The sequence below is a fragment of the Lithobates pipiens genome, unplaced genomic scaffold (genome assembly GCF_037356315.1).
Source record: "Lithobates pipiens isolate NorthernLeopardFrog02 unplaced genomic scaffold, aLitPip1_a1.2 Scaffold_16, whole genome shotgun sequence".
In the NCBI taxonomy this organism is placed as follows: domain Eukaryota; kingdom Metazoa; phylum Chordata; class Amphibia; order Anura; family Ranidae; genus Lithobates; species Lithobates pipiens.
Genome location: NW_027507748.1, coordinates 161234669 through 161252837, shown reverse-complemented (window position 1 = coordinate 161252837; position 18169 = coordinate 161234669). Strand labels below are relative to the sequence as shown.

At 45.2% G+C, this 18169-nt stretch overlaps 1 long non-coding RNA gene across 2 annotated transcripts in view; it reads left to right on the top strand.

Moving 5' to 3' along the window:
- Positions 1-9502, top strand: part of LOC143982205 (uncharacterized) — a 40403-nt gene extending 30901 nt beyond the window's left edge. Inside the window, exons 1-3 of one of the 2 annotated variants that reach the window (XR_013274418.1) lie at positions 5458-8050; positions 8115-8245; positions 9385-9502. This is a non-coding gene — a long non-coding RNA (uncharacterized LOC143982205). Of the gene's footprint in view, positions 1-5457; positions 8051-8114; positions 8697-9384 lie in introns of those variants that run through there. The other variant, XR_013274417.1, reaches the window with a different exon arrangement.
- The last annotated feature ends 8667 nt before the right edge of the window (positions 9503-18169 follow it).

The window sequence follows — 18169 nt, the reverse complement described above, 5'->3', positions numbered from 1 at the left end:
GCACAGACTACATGTGTGTTCAATAACTCCTTCTTTCCCGTACCTCGTGATCAGGCCTTGTGTCTCAGTAATGCTAGTCTACTCCCGGTGACCAGGGAGATGGACCTCTAGGAAAGGAGCCAGAGCACTAACCCCAATGCTACCAGAGGACCTGTCACCTAGCCAGGTACTGTGCCTAATGACTGGTTGCTTGTAGTGTGTTATAACCTTTAGTTACCCATGGCAACTACTCCTCTACCTTGTCTTGCCAAGTTAACCTGTTGTAGTGGTGTTACTCATACCCCATAGTGCTTTACAGACCCAGGTTCTTTAGAATATGCCGAAAACCAACATGCACCCCTTTGAAAAACTTCAGACCAGGCTCAGAGTGGTGAAACAATGTTACTGTTGGAGCATAGCAGACATACGTCCTCCTCCTATCTAACCCTAAGTGTGTCTGCCCCAGCATACCTGCACAGGCAAAGTCCATAGTGGCGAAGGCAAAGTCCATAGTGGCGATATCCCAGATGCTGGTGTGCCGAAGAGTCTGCATTCCCTGGAGCAGACAACAAGTCCCAGCGACCCTCTTCTTCTCTGTAACTCTAGCCCCCCAGAAATCCGGACCCCTCTACCGTTTATAACCCACAACCATTTAAACTTAGCCTAGGGGAGACATTACCCCTTCTCCCCGATTAGGGCAGCTAAAACTGACTAGCTTACAGTAGGCAACCTACCTACAAATGGTAGTATGCACAGTATAAAAGATAGCAAATAGCAAACTGAAGAAAAATTATCCAGTAAGGAGGATGTCCTTCCTACTTTGTAGACTCCCAGGTTATACAGTATATAAAACTTGTCTGGAATTTGTGTATAGTGCCATCCTTTTAACACTTTGTATTGATCTGTATATAGCATCCAAGGCATTATATTGGGGCACAGACTGAATTACTTTTTCATATATTCAACACAATGAACATGTTAGCCATTTTAAACTTTAGAAATAAACTACATGCCTAATATAACTTGCTACCAGATCCCTGCTATACCTTCAATAGCCTATTATTGTACAAGCTTTGGTTGTCCAAGAACACCCCACTACTGTACGTCTCCTGCATTTTTATTTGGTATGGGAGTTCGTTTTTGGTTCATTGTTAGGCTGGCTTTGTGTTTCCCTTGAGCAGATTTATGATGTTCAAAAATGTATAGGCAGGGCTTAAAATGTTGTATATGTAGTTTATTCATGGGTTAATTCCCAGTGACTGTGGGACTAACTATGGACGGCAGCACTGCGTCACCCTGAGGCTGTGTCTCATTAGAGGGTATATTGGGGACAGAAAGTTGCTTCCTAGGGTCTTTCTCCATGGGAGATGAGAGAAAAGCAACACATGTAACCATGTAGGCCCTTCTTAGCGGCAGGGACTTTATCGTAGGGCCCACTGTGGAACAGAACTTCCAAGGGACTGGGCCTGGACCACAAGTGTGTGGGGCTTGGAAGAGTATATGGTAGCTTCCATCCATGCATTTGGGCTGAAGCTAGTAAAGTTTATTGTTTGTAAGAACTGGTGGAGTATAATCAGTGTTCTGTGCTATTTTCTTCAAAATTACTCTGTAGGCTGCACCACGACAGGTGTCACTGGCAGGTGAGTAGATGTGATCCTTCTGGTGTGAGTCTGTTCAATGACCACAAATGTATACCTCCTCACACATCATTCAAGCAAATCTAAAACTTTGTCTAGTGGTCATGCCCCAAACCAGTGGCGTAACTAGAACCTTCAGGGCCCCGATGCAAGAAACCATGAAGGGCCCCCCTGAACCCCAGCCAGGGCCCTTCAATCCGAGTCCAGCGGTGGAACTCCAGGGCGTGGTCACAGGTATGACCTTTGTGAGCCCTGTAGTTCCACCACTGATATCAGTAGTTTTTTTTTATTTACTTATTTTATTTTTAGGTGCCCCATTGGGGGACTGTCCCTAGGCAGGATGGGGTCCTTGTCCCCAGAAGAGATGAGGTCCTTTTCTCCAGGGCAGATGAAGTTACTGCCCCCAGGTGAGAAGGGGTCCTTGTCCCCAGGGGAGGTGGGGGTCCCTGTCCACACGTGAGAAGGGGTCCCTGTCCCCACGTGAGAAGGGATCCCTGTCCCCAGGGGGAGATGGAGGGGGTATGTAATGGCGTGTGGGGTCCTCTCACTCATCATGACCAAGCTGTAGGCTGCGCACTCATCCATGTTGGCCTGGGCTCCATCCAGTGTGCTGGACGGGCAATCAGCATAGCTCCCAGAAAGACCTTTCATCATCTATGCTCCTGCTGGCCATATGTAGAGGGGGCTGCATGGGCCCCCTGCATCACAGGGCCCAGTTGCGGTCGCGACTGCTGCACCCCCTATAGTTACGCCCCTGCCCCAAACCCTTGATGTAGTTAGGATAAGCTGTGTGGCGGGAGAATTCACTGTGAACAAAAGAGAAGCACATGTACTAAACAGAAAACCAGAACGTGACCAAGAGCATGGCCAGAGGTGTGATCAGAAACATGATCAATGCATGATCAGATGAAGTAATACTTTGTTATTCAAAGATGCAAATTAAAGGGTTGTACAAAGTCTGTGGTGTGCAAGTGTTCGGTACGCCTCATAGCTAAAGTTGGGCTGGAATGCACATCATTACATTGCCATGGAAGCTTACCCACCAAGATCCAGAAACCACATCGGAGGGCTTTAACACTGGCCTTTGTTCCCAGGAATTGAAATGTTTCACTCTGTGTCATTGTGAGCACTGAGAGGTGCTGTGCCTGATCTGATGTGCCAGAGGATTGTCAGACAAGTTGCTATGTTGGTGCATGCAGGGCCGGCGCTACCACTAGGCGGACTAGGCAACCACCTGGGGCGCACTGCCGCCTAGGGCGCCCGGCCGCTGGTTATTTTATTCCTGGCTGGCTGCACTGTCCTTGCTGCAACTACTACTGTGCCAGTGCCAAGCAACAGCGCCATCCGCCCTCCCACCCCGCCCCGCCCCGCCCCGCTCTGGCTTTCCAGTACAGTAATCCTCTCTTCTGTTATAGTATCACCTCGCCGATCCGCCCCCCCTCCTCCGATCCGCTCTCTGTCAGTCTGTCTCTGTCCGCTCTATGTCACATTAGCCATGATGATGATGACACGCAGCAGCTGATGAATCATAAGTTCATCGGACTAACAGAGAGTGGAGAGGAGGGGGGGTGGGGGGGGGGGGCGGACGGCTGCTGTGCCTGTGTGTTCTCATGAGTTATATGTCACAGATCATCGGACTGACAGCGAGTGGAGAGGAGGGGGGGGTGGGGGGGGGCAGACGACTGCTGTGCTTGTGTGTTATCATGAGTATGTCACAGATCATCGGACTAACAGAGAGTGGAGGGGAGGGGGGGGGGGTCGTCATGATGATAACACACAGGCACAGCAGCCGCCCCCCTCCCCCCCCCCCCCCTCCATTCTCTGTCAGTCCGACAGTCTGTGACATTACTCATGATGATAACACAGGCACAGCAGCAGCAGCCGTTCTCCCCCCTCAGTCCTCTGTGACATGATAACAGGTGTCATTTGATAGCACAGCACCCCTGGCCCCACCCCCACGCTCTCCTGGAATAGAGGATGGATGGAGGATGGATGCAGCATGCATCATCATGGGATACAGCAGGGCGACGTCGGCGGTGTGGCACTTGAAGGCCGCTCTCTGAGCTTGGGGTCAGGTGCGTGCAGCCTGGGCTAGCTGGAACAGGAAGAGAAGAGGCACCACTCCACACGAGGCAGGTACACAGGCTGGCAAATACAGTTGGTGCCAGCAACAGGTTACTGGTGTGACCGTGAGGTAAGCAAAAAACTGTTGCTTTCTCTCTATTAGGCCCCTTTCACGCTGGGGCGGTTTTCAGGTGCTACAGTGCTAAAAATAGCACCTGTATAGCGCCTGAAAAAATCGGCCCCTTTCACTCCAGTGTGAAAGCCTGAGGGTTTTCACACTGGAGCGGTGCACTAGCAGGACGGTGAAAAAAGTCCTGCTAGCCGCATATTCGGAGCGGTGAAACCGCTCCTACCTATTGAAATCAATGGGGGAGCACGGCTATACCGCCGGCAAAGCGCCACTGCAGCGGCGCTTTGTGGGCGGTTTTAACCCTTTTTCGGCCGTTAAACGCAGACCGCCGCTAAAACAATGGTAAATCACTGCTAAAAATAGCAGCGCTTTGCCGCCGACGCCCGCACCGCCCCAGAGTAAAATGGGCCTTAATGAGAATAACATTATGTGAATGTGATGACCATGACATTTAATTTTAAAATGTGAGTGTATATATATCAATTATGTTGACTGATCTGCCAAATGTCCCCCCAAGTCTGCAATTTATGGGCACTGGTGAGGCGGAATTGTTGAGCGCTGGTGAAGCGGTATTCTGGGGGTGGAGTCAGGGGCGGGGCCAATGGGGGGCGGCAAAATGAGGTTTCGCCTAGGGTGCCAAAAATCCTTGCACCAGCCCTGGGTGCATGGGCTGCAGAACATTCTTGTTTGGTGCCCAGGAACCAGCGGATGTTCCCAAGAACCTTGACATGCAGGGGGATACCAAGAATGCGTTGGTGTTTGGATCTAAGGCCAGTGCAGAGGAGGATTCTCTCCAGCCTATAGTGGAGCTGATACCCTGTTTGGCCCTGTTTAGACCAGATTGGAGAGGCCAAGTGTTGATTCCCCCAACCCAACAGGGTTTCAGTCAGCATGCAAGGGGCCAAGCTCCAGTAACTATTTGTTGAAGCCTTAATCGAAGAATCCATTCCATCTGATGGAGCGAGAGCTCATGTTTGCACAGCTCCAGCTCTTATCAGAACCAGACTACACCAGAAATTGTGGTTATCCCCACAGTCATCATCTCCTCACAGGTGTTGATTTCTCAGAGTGTGGGTTTGGACCCACAACTTTTTCTTGGAGGATTGGAGTGAACTGCCCAAAAAAGTACCTAGTGCTGCTAGTAAGATTGTCACTTCTCAGTATGTGGATACAGCCCTGCATTGCTGTGTGTCAGATGGGGAATTCTGCTGTGCCAGAACATACAGTACATGTTTCACAGGATGCCATACTCCCACTTACCACCAGGGACTGCACAAAGGAAAAAGTTGACCCGACTGGCCTGGTTACGGAAGTACTTCAATCAGGTGGCAAAGAACCTCAATGGATACATATGAGTATCCTTATTTGCCATAACTCCTGATGGGGGTAATAACAAGGTAAACAAAGAAAGAATTTCTCCCACGCTCCTGAAGGCTTTATTGATATACCATGGTAGGCCTTTTTTGGAAGAAAAAAAAAAAGGGAAGGAGGGGTAAAAAAAAATTTGAAATGAATGTGGAAGTTGATTGTGCGTGTCCTGCTGCCTAAACTAACCTGGGTTGGTCGGAAGAAGGCTGAGTGGAAAAGATGAAAGAGGAGGAAGGCACGTAGTCAACCGCTAGGATCAAGACAATACAATTTATTCAAGTGCAAAGTGAACAAATGCATTTATAAAGCCATAAAAAGTTCCTACATTTTCATAAAAGCTGGGTTGCAAAATCTACACATTAAAAGTTAAAAAATTTGATATGCCCATGCAAGGGCAAATATTCAAAGTGGGCTATATGAAAATGTAGGAACTTTTTTAATGGTTTTATACATGCATTTGTTCACTTTGCACTTGAATAAATTGTATTGTCTTTATCCTAGCGGTTGATCACGCGCATTCTTCCTCTTTCGTTTTTTCCACTCACTCTGATGGGGGTACTCGAGGGGAAGCAAACGGATTTGTACAAAAGAGCTGTACGAGAGTATCTCACAGTTCCACAACTGTTTTGGATTATCATTGAGAATACTGCCCTTGCCGTGGACTTCCAGAAAATGCTCCAGGAATTAAATCTGGGTTAAGCACATGTTCATGGACCAGATTCACCTGGTGCACCCTAAAGACAGTCTAGTTGTTTTACAGATTGGACACTGAAAACTGAGCACAAGAGAGTGAGTTAGCCTAAGTGATCCAATTTATGTCTGATGTAAACAGTTCTTTTGTTAACATTAAGAGGATGTAGCTAATGTTTTATAAGGGTTTCTTTAAAGTCATGTGTGTTAGGTCTTTGTTCCAATCCAGCTACTTTGAAAATTGCATGTGATAGTTGCAATATGTTAAGTCTTATTTGGTACAAGAAGGTACGATATCTAAATATGGGGAATATAGGCACGGCCTAGCGTGTTATATTTGTGGTTCACTCATGAATTAATTATCGTTGTCTGTGCGGTTAACTGTGAACAGCGGTGCATCAGCCTGAGGTTGTGTTACTTCCCATTGGAGGAATCAACTTCTACTGAATGGACTTTAACACCTACTGTATGTTCCTGCTTGTAAATATATCCAAGATTGCTGTAGGTACTGTGAATATCGCCTAAACTTGCACTGCTTAGGAGATATTCAGAGTGCATGCAGCCGGTGACTGCACTGGCACTCTGAAGGTCCAGAATACCATGTCGGACCTTCAGAGCCCATGCCATAAACGGTGGCTCCGGCGCAAACACGGGAGTGCCATCATCGTGTCCACAGCCATTCATGTAGCCAGAGGACGCGAACCTGGAAGGAAGACCGGGTGAAGATGGAAGCCTTCTCAGTGGTGACAACGTGGCGCTGGAGGTCCTTATTTTAACGCAAGTCTCTCTCATGCAATGCATATTAGCACATTATGACATTGCCTTGCAGGGGAATTTTTTTTTTGTTCATCTTCAACTGCAGTTTATTACTGCTTTAGGCCCTTTCACACTGTGCCGGGAGGAGCGTCGGCGGTAAAGCGCCGCTATTTTTAGTGGTGCTTTACTGTTGGATTTACGGCGCTATTCAGCCGCTAGCGGGGCAGTTTTACCCCACGCTAGCGGCCGAGAAAGGGTTAAAAACCACCACAAAGCACCTCTTCAGAGGCGCTATGCCGGCGGTATAGCCACGCTGCCCCATTGATTTCAAAGATGCTGCTAGCAGGACTTTTTTTTACCATCCTGCTAGCGCAGGGACTTTCACATTGGAGAGACAGCAGCAACTGTTTCAGGTTGGTTTGCAGGCAGTATTTTTAGTGCTGTAGCGACTGCAAAATGACCCAGTGTGAAAGGGGTCTTAATTAGGGTGTAATGCCTAAACAAATCACCAGTCCTCTATTGTTTTTATTCCATTATGTAACTCTTGTCCCAGGTTATTATCTACTTTCTGGAGTAAAGTTACAAAATATATCTTGTCCAGCGGAGTTTGTAAAGCTCCAGAAAAAAAAAAAAAAAACAAACAAAGCTAAAAGCTTACAAGGCTGCCAGTACACTGTGCTTTTCTCTCTGCGGGCTTCTTCAAATATTTACAGACCCCAAGTGAAGGAAGTTGCTCCCTTTACAAAAAATAACCACAACAGTGGCATAGTTGGGCCAGATTTGGCCAACTACTCATGAACATTTACATGTACATTATTTACATTATTAAACTTGCTTTCAAGTGTTTCTAATACATTCTGTGGTATAAACAGGGATAAAAATTTCATTTATATGTTTGATGATTTCGTTTTGTTTGTTAAGTTTTAGACATTAGCAGGTTGATGTTGCATTAAACCCATGACATAATAAACACTTGTCTTTTGCCAAACTCCTCATCTGTTGTCATGTTTTATTAAACAAACTTCAACAGTTTGATTTTTAACGTCATGCCTGATTTACCTTTGGCAGTACATCAGCTTGGCTAAGGTGCCAACATTGTCAAGTACAAGAAACCAACCTGAAAGCAGAAGAAAAACAGATCACTCTATTCAGAAAACAACACAGACCTGAGACGTATTAGTTCAAACAGTTCACATAAATGTATAAATCCCAGTGGGGACAAAAGTAAATTTATAGAGAAACTTCCCTTGGGTTGTAAGAAATTCTAATTCAGAAGCCACAAATACAGTAACTCAAACAGATGCTTACCAGTCCATGGAGTCCAGCACAGTCTACCCCTTAGAAGATTCTGTACTGGACTTCAGCTTTCCGGTGATGTGGACACTCCTTCAATATAGAACTTGCTGATTCTATGTCAATAATCCAGGTAATTTATTTTATCTTTATATGATTTAAATGTCCAACGACTGATAATGGCAGTACTTATATAGTCTATCTTGAATAGCTCTCCTGTGGTCCCCTTGATCGGACACATCGGTGCTCAATTCAAAACCCAGGTTTAACATTATCCTTCGGCTTGGGCCAAATTACGCGGCGCAAGTGGCGCAATAGGCGTTTGTAGGTAAGATCATATATGGGCCTACGCCCGAAAAATTGTCTAAACTTACCGTAATACACGACTGTTATATACTGCCTTACTTTGATGATACTTAATAATTTGGTCAACATTAAAATGTGGTACTCCAGTATACTATTGTTGATAGCAATATGTGTATGATATACTTCTGATCTGCATTTCCTTATTGTTTCTAGTTTATCCACTAAGTGTACCTGTCAGATCACCTTGAGGCGAGGTGACAGATGCACACCGTAGGGATCAGGGGTGCACCGCAAGGTTGTGGACCCTACGGCTGACTGCTGCAGACGGGGGACGGATCCCACTGGGGTTAGAGCGTAAGATTCCCTGGGGCGCAGAGTCTAAGAGCCAGCAGGTGTTCACCAGCACCTCTAGTGGTGAGGATGGACTTGGCTGCAACTGGCTCCAGGTCGCAACCCCCAGGGTCCCCCAGCTCACACACGCAGTAGGCAACAGGAGGATAGGGATGGTGAGGGACAAAGCCAAGGTCGGGGCCACAAGCAGACGGGAATAGTCGGAGATACGCCAAAGGGTCAGGATCACAGGCAAACAGGGATAGTCTAGGACACGCCAAAGTTGGTAACGGGAAACAACAGAATCGCACACGGCAGGTAACAGGAAGCTAACACACAAAGGAATACACAATGGTTGATCAGCACTGATGGCCTGCAGTGCACAGGTTAATATAGGGCTCCCTGATAGGGCCTGGGGTGGAGCCATGCTTAGAGGAGAGGTTATAAAAACCACCAGGTGGAAGTGGCTGGCCTCTTAGTCTGAACACATGAGGGGAGGTAAGCAAACACAGGAAGATCACTGCATAACCATGACAGTACCTTTAACTCCTGAGGAAGCTCGGAGGAGCGAAACATGTCGAGTGGTATACTCTGAAGTGATAAATGATACGTAATTGTGTAGTATTCCATCTGAAAACCTTGATGTGGAATAATACATTTTATCTATTTTTTATTTTTTTGTGAATAATTTTGTAATTTTGTTATCGAAATAAAAATGTGTGCTTTTTTATGACATATATATTTTGTCAGTACCTATTTACTACACATAGCACCTTAAAAGTCCCGGGATTTCTGCTTAACCCGTTTTCCCGTGTCTTTGTGTTTGTTCAGCTTCCCGGTGCCACCATCTTGGATTCAGAAGTTGGATGTGACTTTCTGATGTCTCACGGACAGCTCCCAAATGTGCATGTCATTCTCACCCAGATGAGGATTGAGGAAGTGTAAGCGGCTACCTAAAAAAAAAAAAAAATATATCAGAAAAAAAGTACATGATTAGAGGCTGGGGGAGTAAGATAATGAGCTGAACTTTCCTCTTTGGATGAAGGTCCCCTTGCTGCTTCTGCCAAAAACAGAAAGTGGGGGGGGGGGGGGGGGAGAAAGAGAAGTGTGGGAGCTCACAACGAATGTTATAAGGAGGCAAAAAACACAGTAAGAATCTATTTCTCAAACAATAGATTGCATAACAGTGAAAGGGTGGATGTGTATGGATAATGTTACTGTTTTTTACTGTTAATTTCATTTTAGATCAGCAGTAGTATACAGTGCAGTATAGTTCACAAAACTCCCTCTTCATCTGTCAGCATGATTCCTTTTGTGCCTGAGATTACAGAAAGCTAATACATACAGTAGATTGATTCTGGGATTTATACTAGTCTGGGTTAATGCAAAATTGGTTTAAATTTAGTTTTCTTTATATTGGGCTGGACCAGAATTCTGATATGGTAAAAACACTTTACTCCACTTACTAATGGCCCGTACACACAATCTTAAAACCAGTGGGGGGTTGTTCTCCATTTTTAGGGTGGGGAGGTGGCAAACAAACCAACTGACCCCCCCTCGTTCGGTCACTTAATCGATTAACCCCCGTCGCTCGCCCAAACAAACCCCTCCCCCCATTGCTCGCCAATCCGCCCACCAGTCTTTCACTTAACTCATCCAGGTCGTGGGCAGCTTCCCCTTGCGTCTCCTCCTCCGAAATTGCTTCTGCTCCCAACCAGCCAATACGATCGCTTCTTCGCATCTTAAGACCTGCTTCCAGATTGTCTGGGAGGAGAATCAGGAAGACAATAACGAATATTAATTTGCACCCTTTGTGAAGCCAATTAGAGCCTCAGGCTCTATTCATGTGCTTAAAAAAAAAAAAAACACTGAAATACATGTGTCCGGCACCCCGCATGTACACCACTTCCGAATTTTTATTCTGCTGTACAAGAATTTTCATTTTCAATCTGAGACATATAGCATGCAAAAAAAATGGATGGTCATTCGTTTGATAATCTCATTGTGTATACCAGGCATGAGTGTGGGCAGGTAGTAAAAAGTTTTTTGTTAGTAAATGTTCAATTATAGTTCCTCATTCACTCAAACTTTGTTTCTTCATAGCAAATAAAAGGATTCTATTTAAATATTATGTATTCAAAATAACAAGCATCATATTGGTATCCTTTATAAAGGACCTATGCAAATATTAACAGTGTTTGTGCTGGCCGAAAAATACACATTATGCAAAATTGTATGAAAAAATGTTTGCATAAACTGCATTCGCTTTCTGTAATACCTACAACTGAAGATAGCAGCTGCCTGAATTTGGTAGATAATGTATGGAGAATGTTTACAGATAATAGCTCTTTAGGGGGAAATTGTTGTTTAATTGAACAATGCTGTATGATTTATGCTTCTAAGTTTGTGAATAAATTATTATCAATTAATTTTAAAGGGAGCCTGTTGCATCAAAACGGCATTCAAATTCCCCAAATATTGGCTGCATGTCCCTTTACTATTCCTTAAACTGTTTCCTATGCACCCAGGAAATCCCTTGATCCTTGGTGCATTCTATGCATAGGTATCAACTTTAACCCTGTCTTGAAACTAATTCAATAGGTTGCCAAAGACATGCTTTGTTAAGTAGATTTGCTTGTGGCCAAACACTGTGACCTGCTGTGAAAGATGCTCCTTTGACCCACTGGTGTCAGGGCTGTCTTTAATATTGATTCTCACCTCACTTACATGACGGCAACAAGGAAGGCCACCTTGTGAAAGTTGGCTGGGGATACACTTTAAAGTGGAGCCTACAATCCTAAAATGACCCACCCTACATGCACTCCCCCTCTGTATAGTAAAATGCTATTCTTCAGTTAACTTTTTTCAAACCACTTGCCTGGGATACCACATCATGTATCCTAGGAGTCTACAGGAGAAGGGATGCACAGCATCTGATAGGCAGACGTGGCATGCTGATGTGGATCATCTGGGGGGCGGCTTGTGCCTGAACCCAGAAGAGGCAGCAAACTCTCGATGACCAGGATGGCAGCATGGGACCCAGGATGTGACAAGTGAGTAGCGGATCACAGCAAGACAACACTGGATTGTCTGGGCAGGGACAACCCAGCATAAGAGGGCCTTAAAACAATGTTATATAAAACAATGTTATATATATGTATATATATATATATATATATATATACCCATATTATCTATACCAGCTTTTTTCAACCAGGATGTCCAGGCACCCTGGGACGCCATGAGGTTTCTTCAGGGGTGCCTTGGTAAAATGCCTTAAAATTGCCCCAAATTTGTATACAAGCCAGCATGTGGGTAAAGCTGCCTTTTAGCCACAGGTTTCCATTGTGCACCATTACAACCTTCTTGAGGGCACTTTAGCTGAGTGATGGAGAAAATTTGAGGGAAAAGAGAAACATTGGAATTCATTTGAAGTCAATACCTGTTTGCAAAAGATGATTTTCTTTGGAAGTATAAATCACCCCTAATGTTGGGGGTCCTACATGTGTGGATGCTGCTGTGTTATGCAAAACTATTAGAATAGTTTTTACCTGTTGAAATGGGGAGCCTCCAGACTGTCCATATTTTTTAAAGGGTGCCTTGACTGATAAAAGTTTGAAAAATAATGATCTATACAATTAAAAGACTGAAAAGTTTGTTCAATGTGCCATATATTTAATTGCCATTAACAATCAGGCTGCCTTCACACCTGGCCGACACATTGCTTTTTTTTGGTGCATTTGTTGTGTGACAGCATAGGGCAGCCAGCGCCAAAGTAGCTCCTGCACTTTTTTTTTTTCGGCAGAGAGCCAAGCATATTTTGTCACAAGACTGCTATCCAGGTTTGGGGGGACATTGAGGGTCTGTTCACACAGGAAAGGGGCGTTCTGTGCACATTTCCTGCATGGGAGGTGGACACGCTGTTTCACCTGCAGTCTGTTTTTATTTGTTAGATTTTTAGTTGATGAAATTGATTAGGAGGTGACCGTGGATTTTGTGAAGGGTGCTGCCTTTCAAGACGAATACGAATTGTATAGATTGATGTGTCATTATAAAATTTGACCACTAGATGGAGATGGATTATCCACTCTGAATTAAAGTCATAGTAAAGTCTTTTATGACATTTTTACCTATAGGTAAGTTTATAATAAAACTTACCTGTAGGTAATAGGATTATTTAATAAACGTGCACTGTTTAGGAGATATTCCAGTGAGCAGCAGCCAGTGATGTCATCAGCACATGTAAATTGAAGAAACTGAATATTCATGCCATTCCTTCAGAGCTCTGTGCTGTGCCTTAGGCTCACGCATGCGCCGGAGTGATGTTTTTGCAGCTCCCGCATCCAATTTGCAATAGTGTGAACCCAGCCCTAGCCTCCCTGGCGGTATGATTATGTCTGATTTTTGCGTCTCAAAGCGATACAATTATTTTGCATAAAAATTGGCATTTTATATTGTAGGCCTGCAATTCTTATGCCACGTACACACGATCGGAATTCTCGTCGGAAGAAGCTCTGATGGTTTTTCTGACGGAATTCCGATGGAATTCGGCTCAAGCTGTCTTGCCTACACACGGTCACATCAAATTCCCATCATTTATAACGCGGTGACATACAACGCGTATGACGTGACTAGAAAAAAGAAGTTCAATAGTCAGTAGCCAATAGCTTCTGTCTCGTAGTTGAATCTGAGCATGCGTGATTTTTGGCATGTCGGAATTGCATACACACAATCGGAATTACCGATAGAAAGTTTTTCTGTCTGGAATATTGAGAACATGCTATCAATTTTTGGCTGGCAGAAATTTGGACAGCTAAATTCCGATGGAGCATACACACGGTCGCATTTTCCGGTGAAAAGCTCTCATCGGTCTTTTTCTGCCTGGAATTCCAACCGTGTGTATGCGGCATTAGGAATAACACACTTAAATCTGTCCAAAAAAGAGTCTAGTAGACATCCCGGGTATGATGAAGTTTGAAACACAAAATCATAACTTATAATATAATAAATATAAATAATTCTAAAAAATAATAATAATGTAATAATAATACAATTAATTTCCCCATGATTCACTATCACTCAATTCTGCAAGTGTTCTAATTTACTATTGCTGTTTTCTAGCTGGTCTAAAACCACTTTTGACATAAAGGGACACTTTTTGGTTGCTATGGACAATCTCCAGTTTCCAGGAAGTATTTATAATACAAAAAGAATCACTAAAAAAAGAGTGTATATCCTCTGATGGGAAATTAAATAGGGTTACTGGCAATAGGTAATAGTAGAAGAGTAGAAGAGATTAGAGTCTTTCTACTCTTGTACTATGACCTATTGCCAGTAACCCTATTTAAAATCCCATCAGAGGATATACTCTTTTTTCAGTGATACTTTTTCTATTGTACTAGGGATGTGGGCTCACTGACAATCAAGTCTCATACAGGGGTGACACCACTCCTCTGTATTTATAATATAAAACTGCATGCAGAGCACTAGACAAAGCACTAGGGACATAAGGGATGTGAAATAATTTCATACAGTAATGTAATTGGTAAGATTACAGTGTACTATATGTATTATGATTTTTCACATTTTTGAATTTGCCGCTGGGCTTTACCCCCGTGCGTTGTGACGCTCGCAGGGAACGGAGCCCGGCACACAGAGGCATCGGGCGGAAGACACGTCGAAGGATCCCAGGGACAAGGTAAGTACACTGCACCAGGATCCTGCAATGCAATCCCGAATCTGGCTCAGGGTTATCGCTAATGGTGCTGAAATTGAACCCCGAGCTACACTCTGGAAAACCGCCAGGGAGGTTGATGAGAAGTTCACTTTAAATTAATAAATGCAAATTTGTTTTGCCTTTTGGAGCCTGGAAAACATGGCACCAGCGATCAGCAGATTGCTGATACCATGCAGGTCTCCTGCAGACTGTCAGTGTAAGCTGTTTGCCCTGTACATTGTACAGCCAGGCAGTTTCACACTGACAAGAAGACTCCATGAACTACCACAGCACTGAACAGCGCGGTGGTAGTCCATTGAGAACTGCAAACTAAAAGCCGCAAAGGATGGCGATATTTGTAGATCATTCACACACACAGAGTTCTGTAAATGAATAATGCGGCCGTGTGAGCAGAGCCCCATGCGGCCGCACTGTTTTCAAAAAGTGACAGCTAGTATGGGGAACTTCTTCCCATGCTGCTGCCAGAAGGAGAGGAGGGAACGGTGAATGGCTGCAGCAGTAGGAACATGTTACATGAACGTGTTTCACCTTATCCAAAGGTGGATTTATCCTTTAAGGAATCTTAAAGACACAGGGCAACATATATATATATTTTTTAGGGGTGCACCGAATGGGTTTTTTGGTGCCGAAACAGATACCAAAAATGAAATATACACTAGGCCGAAAACCGATACCGAAACAGCACTGATACCAAAACATATTTTAATAAAAAATATTTTTATACAGGAGATGGTCAGAGACAGAGCACATTGTACAGGAGATGGTCAGAGATAGAGGACTGGGGACATGGTACAGGAGACGGTCACGGACTGGGGACATGGTACATGAGATGGTCAGAAACTGCACACATGATACAAGAGATCAATGCAGCCTCACCAGTGCCCGTAAGATGCAGCCAGCGTGTCCTCATCGCAGCCAGCATGTCCCCCATTGCGGCCAGAGAGTCCCCCATTGCGGCCAGAGAGTCCCTCATTGCGGCCAGAGTGTCCCCCATTGCGGCCAGAGTGTCCCCCATTGCAGCCAGAGTGTCCCCCATTGCAGTCAGAGTGTCCCCCATTTCAGCCAGCGTGTTCCCCATTGTAACCCGCGTGTCCCCTATTGTAGCCAGCGCGAAAAGGGCATTTTCTGCCGATATGTTTCAGCTGCCGAAATTTCGGTGCACCCCTAATTTTTTTCATTCACTTATGCCAGGGGTGCTTAACCTGTGGCCTGTAGGCCACATGTGGCCCTCGGAGACCTTTGATGTGGCCCCAACCTCAAATCAGGTAAGTGCATGCCCATGCTTTGGGAGGGTGGGTCGGCAAGCCCATCTCGTGATCAATGGGTTTGCAACCCGCTATCCCAGAGCATCAGAGTGCATGGACCCAGCACTGGCAGAAGAGGTAACAGGTGGAGGGAGGGAGCCGCATGAGCCGATGCTTCCTCTGTAGTGCCGGCTCCTGTACCAGGCAGACTGATACCAAGTGCACTTCTCCTGGGACATTCCTAGCAGCCTGGAGAGCGATGCCAGCAGAAGCTGAAAGAGGAAAAGGTCAGCGTATTAAACATCATATACATTGCACTTTTGCAATAGGCATTTAGCACTGATAGTGCACCTACGGCTTTCCTGCGGGTTAGCTACACTGAGCCATATACTTCTTTTATATCCTGCAAGTTGCTGTGCTTTCAGAAAGTGCACCACACTCACAAGATATATTAAAAATCTATGGCAGGAAAGCCGCAGGTGCACTGCGCTGCACTTGCCGTGTGAGTAAACCACAGCGCATGAGTGTGAAAGCATGTTTACAGGCTCAGGACAGTAAGGGCTCATTTACATTTGCGGTTTAGGGGGTGGTAAAACCTCATAGTTCATTATGGGCTGTGACCGGTTACCAAATCACTTAAAGGAGTTGTAAATTCAGAAGGATTTTTATCTTAATGCATTCTATGCATTAAGATCAAAAAACCTTCTGTGTGCAGCAGCCTCTCCTAATGCTTACCTGAGCCCCATCTCCGTCAAGTGATGTGCACGAGTGTCTTGGTCCTCCGAGACTCTCCCTACTGATTGGCTGAGACACAGCAGCGGCCCGATTGGCTCCTGCTGCTGTCAAAGTTCGCCAGCCAATCAGGAGAGATAGGGGGCGTGGCCAGTGGGGCTCAGTGTCTGAATGGGCACAGGGAGCTGTGATTCGGCTCAGGTGCCCCCATAGCAAGCTGCTGACTGTGGGGACACATGACAGGAGAGAGGGGCCAGGAGTGCCGAAGAGGAGGATTGGGGCTGCTCTGTGCAAATCCACAGCAATAGGGAAGGTAAGTATAACAGGTTTGTTATTTTTATAAAAAAAAAAAAAAAAAGACAAGACTTTACAATTATTTTAAGTGGCCCTCACTCTTCAAAAGGTTGAGCACCCCTGACTTACCGTATCTCAGAAAAGTAAGTACACCCCTCAAATTTTTGTAAATATTTTATTACAGCATTTCATGTGACAACACTGAGGAAATGACACTTTGCTACAATGTAAAGTAGTGAGTGTACAGCTTGTATAACAGTGCAAATTTGCTGTCCCCTTAAAATAACTCAACACACAGCCATTAATGTCTAAACCACTGGCAACAAAAGTAAGTACACCCCTAAGTGAAAATGTCCAAATTGGGCCCATTTAGCCATTTTCCCTCCCTGGTGTCATGTGACCCAGGGAAGGACTGACAACTCATGGGGCCCCTGGGAAATAGGAGATCATGGGGCCCCCCTGTGGCCCTGCCACACTGCCCACATTACATACATTGGTCCCTACCCCCTTTAGCTGCAGAGGCAGCAGCTGAGGCAGGATCGCAGATCGTTCTCCTCACCCCTGGCAGCACAGAGATCTGTCTGTTCCAGGGGAGCCAACCTGCCGCAGTATAACTGCAGTGGCTGGTTGGGAAGGGGTTAAGCATGGCAGTTCACAGAACAATACAATACACAGAGTCTTCCGGGACACTTACCAACTAGCCAGCAAAATAAAAATGTCTAAATTGTTTGAACAGTTTAGGGGAAATTTACTAAAACCAGAGTGAAAAATCTGGTGCAGCTCTACATAGAAACCAATTAGCTTCCAGGTTTTATTGTCAAAGCCTAATTGAAAAAGCTGAAGTTAGAAGCTGATTGGCTACTATGCACAGCTGCACCAGTTGTAGTAAATTGCCCCCTTTTTTTCAGTTGGATACATTTTCAAATATATGTGAAGCTGCACTGCCACGTCAAGGCACCTCTGCAAAGTGCGGTCCCTAACTCTACTCTAATGTCATCTCCAAATTAAGAAATACATTGAAAGTCTAAACTAGTTAAAAAAATTATTTAAAACACAGAGGTTTTGGTTGCATATATTTGCAATCATATGTGAAATCGCCTTCCCATATAGCTTCTGAAACGCACGCCTGGAAAAACAGCCGGTCCAATGAATGCTTGGCAGAAAAAATTTCCGACCTCCAACCTCCCCTCATAGCCTGTCCAAGGCATGTCTGCAAAAGAGAATAAGAGTCTCCCACCTCCCCCCACAACCAGACCAACGCACACCTACAAAAAAGGCTACCAGCCTCCAACCTCCCCCCATAGCCAGTCCAACACATGCATGCACAAGAGACTAGCTGTCTCCAACCTCCCTCCATAGCCAATCCAATGCACACATGCGGGGGGCTACCCGCCTCCAAGCCCCCCCCCATAGCTGGTCCAAAGCATGCCCACAAACCAAGGCCTTTTACACTACAACTGGCGGGACTACAGGTCCCAGCATTCCTCTTCTGTCCTTACAACTGGGGGGACTAAAGGTCTCAGTAATCCTCCTCTCAAAATCAGGGCCTACTACTCTGCAACTGGGAGGATTACAAGGTTCAGCTTTTCCATCTGTGTCCTAAACAGGG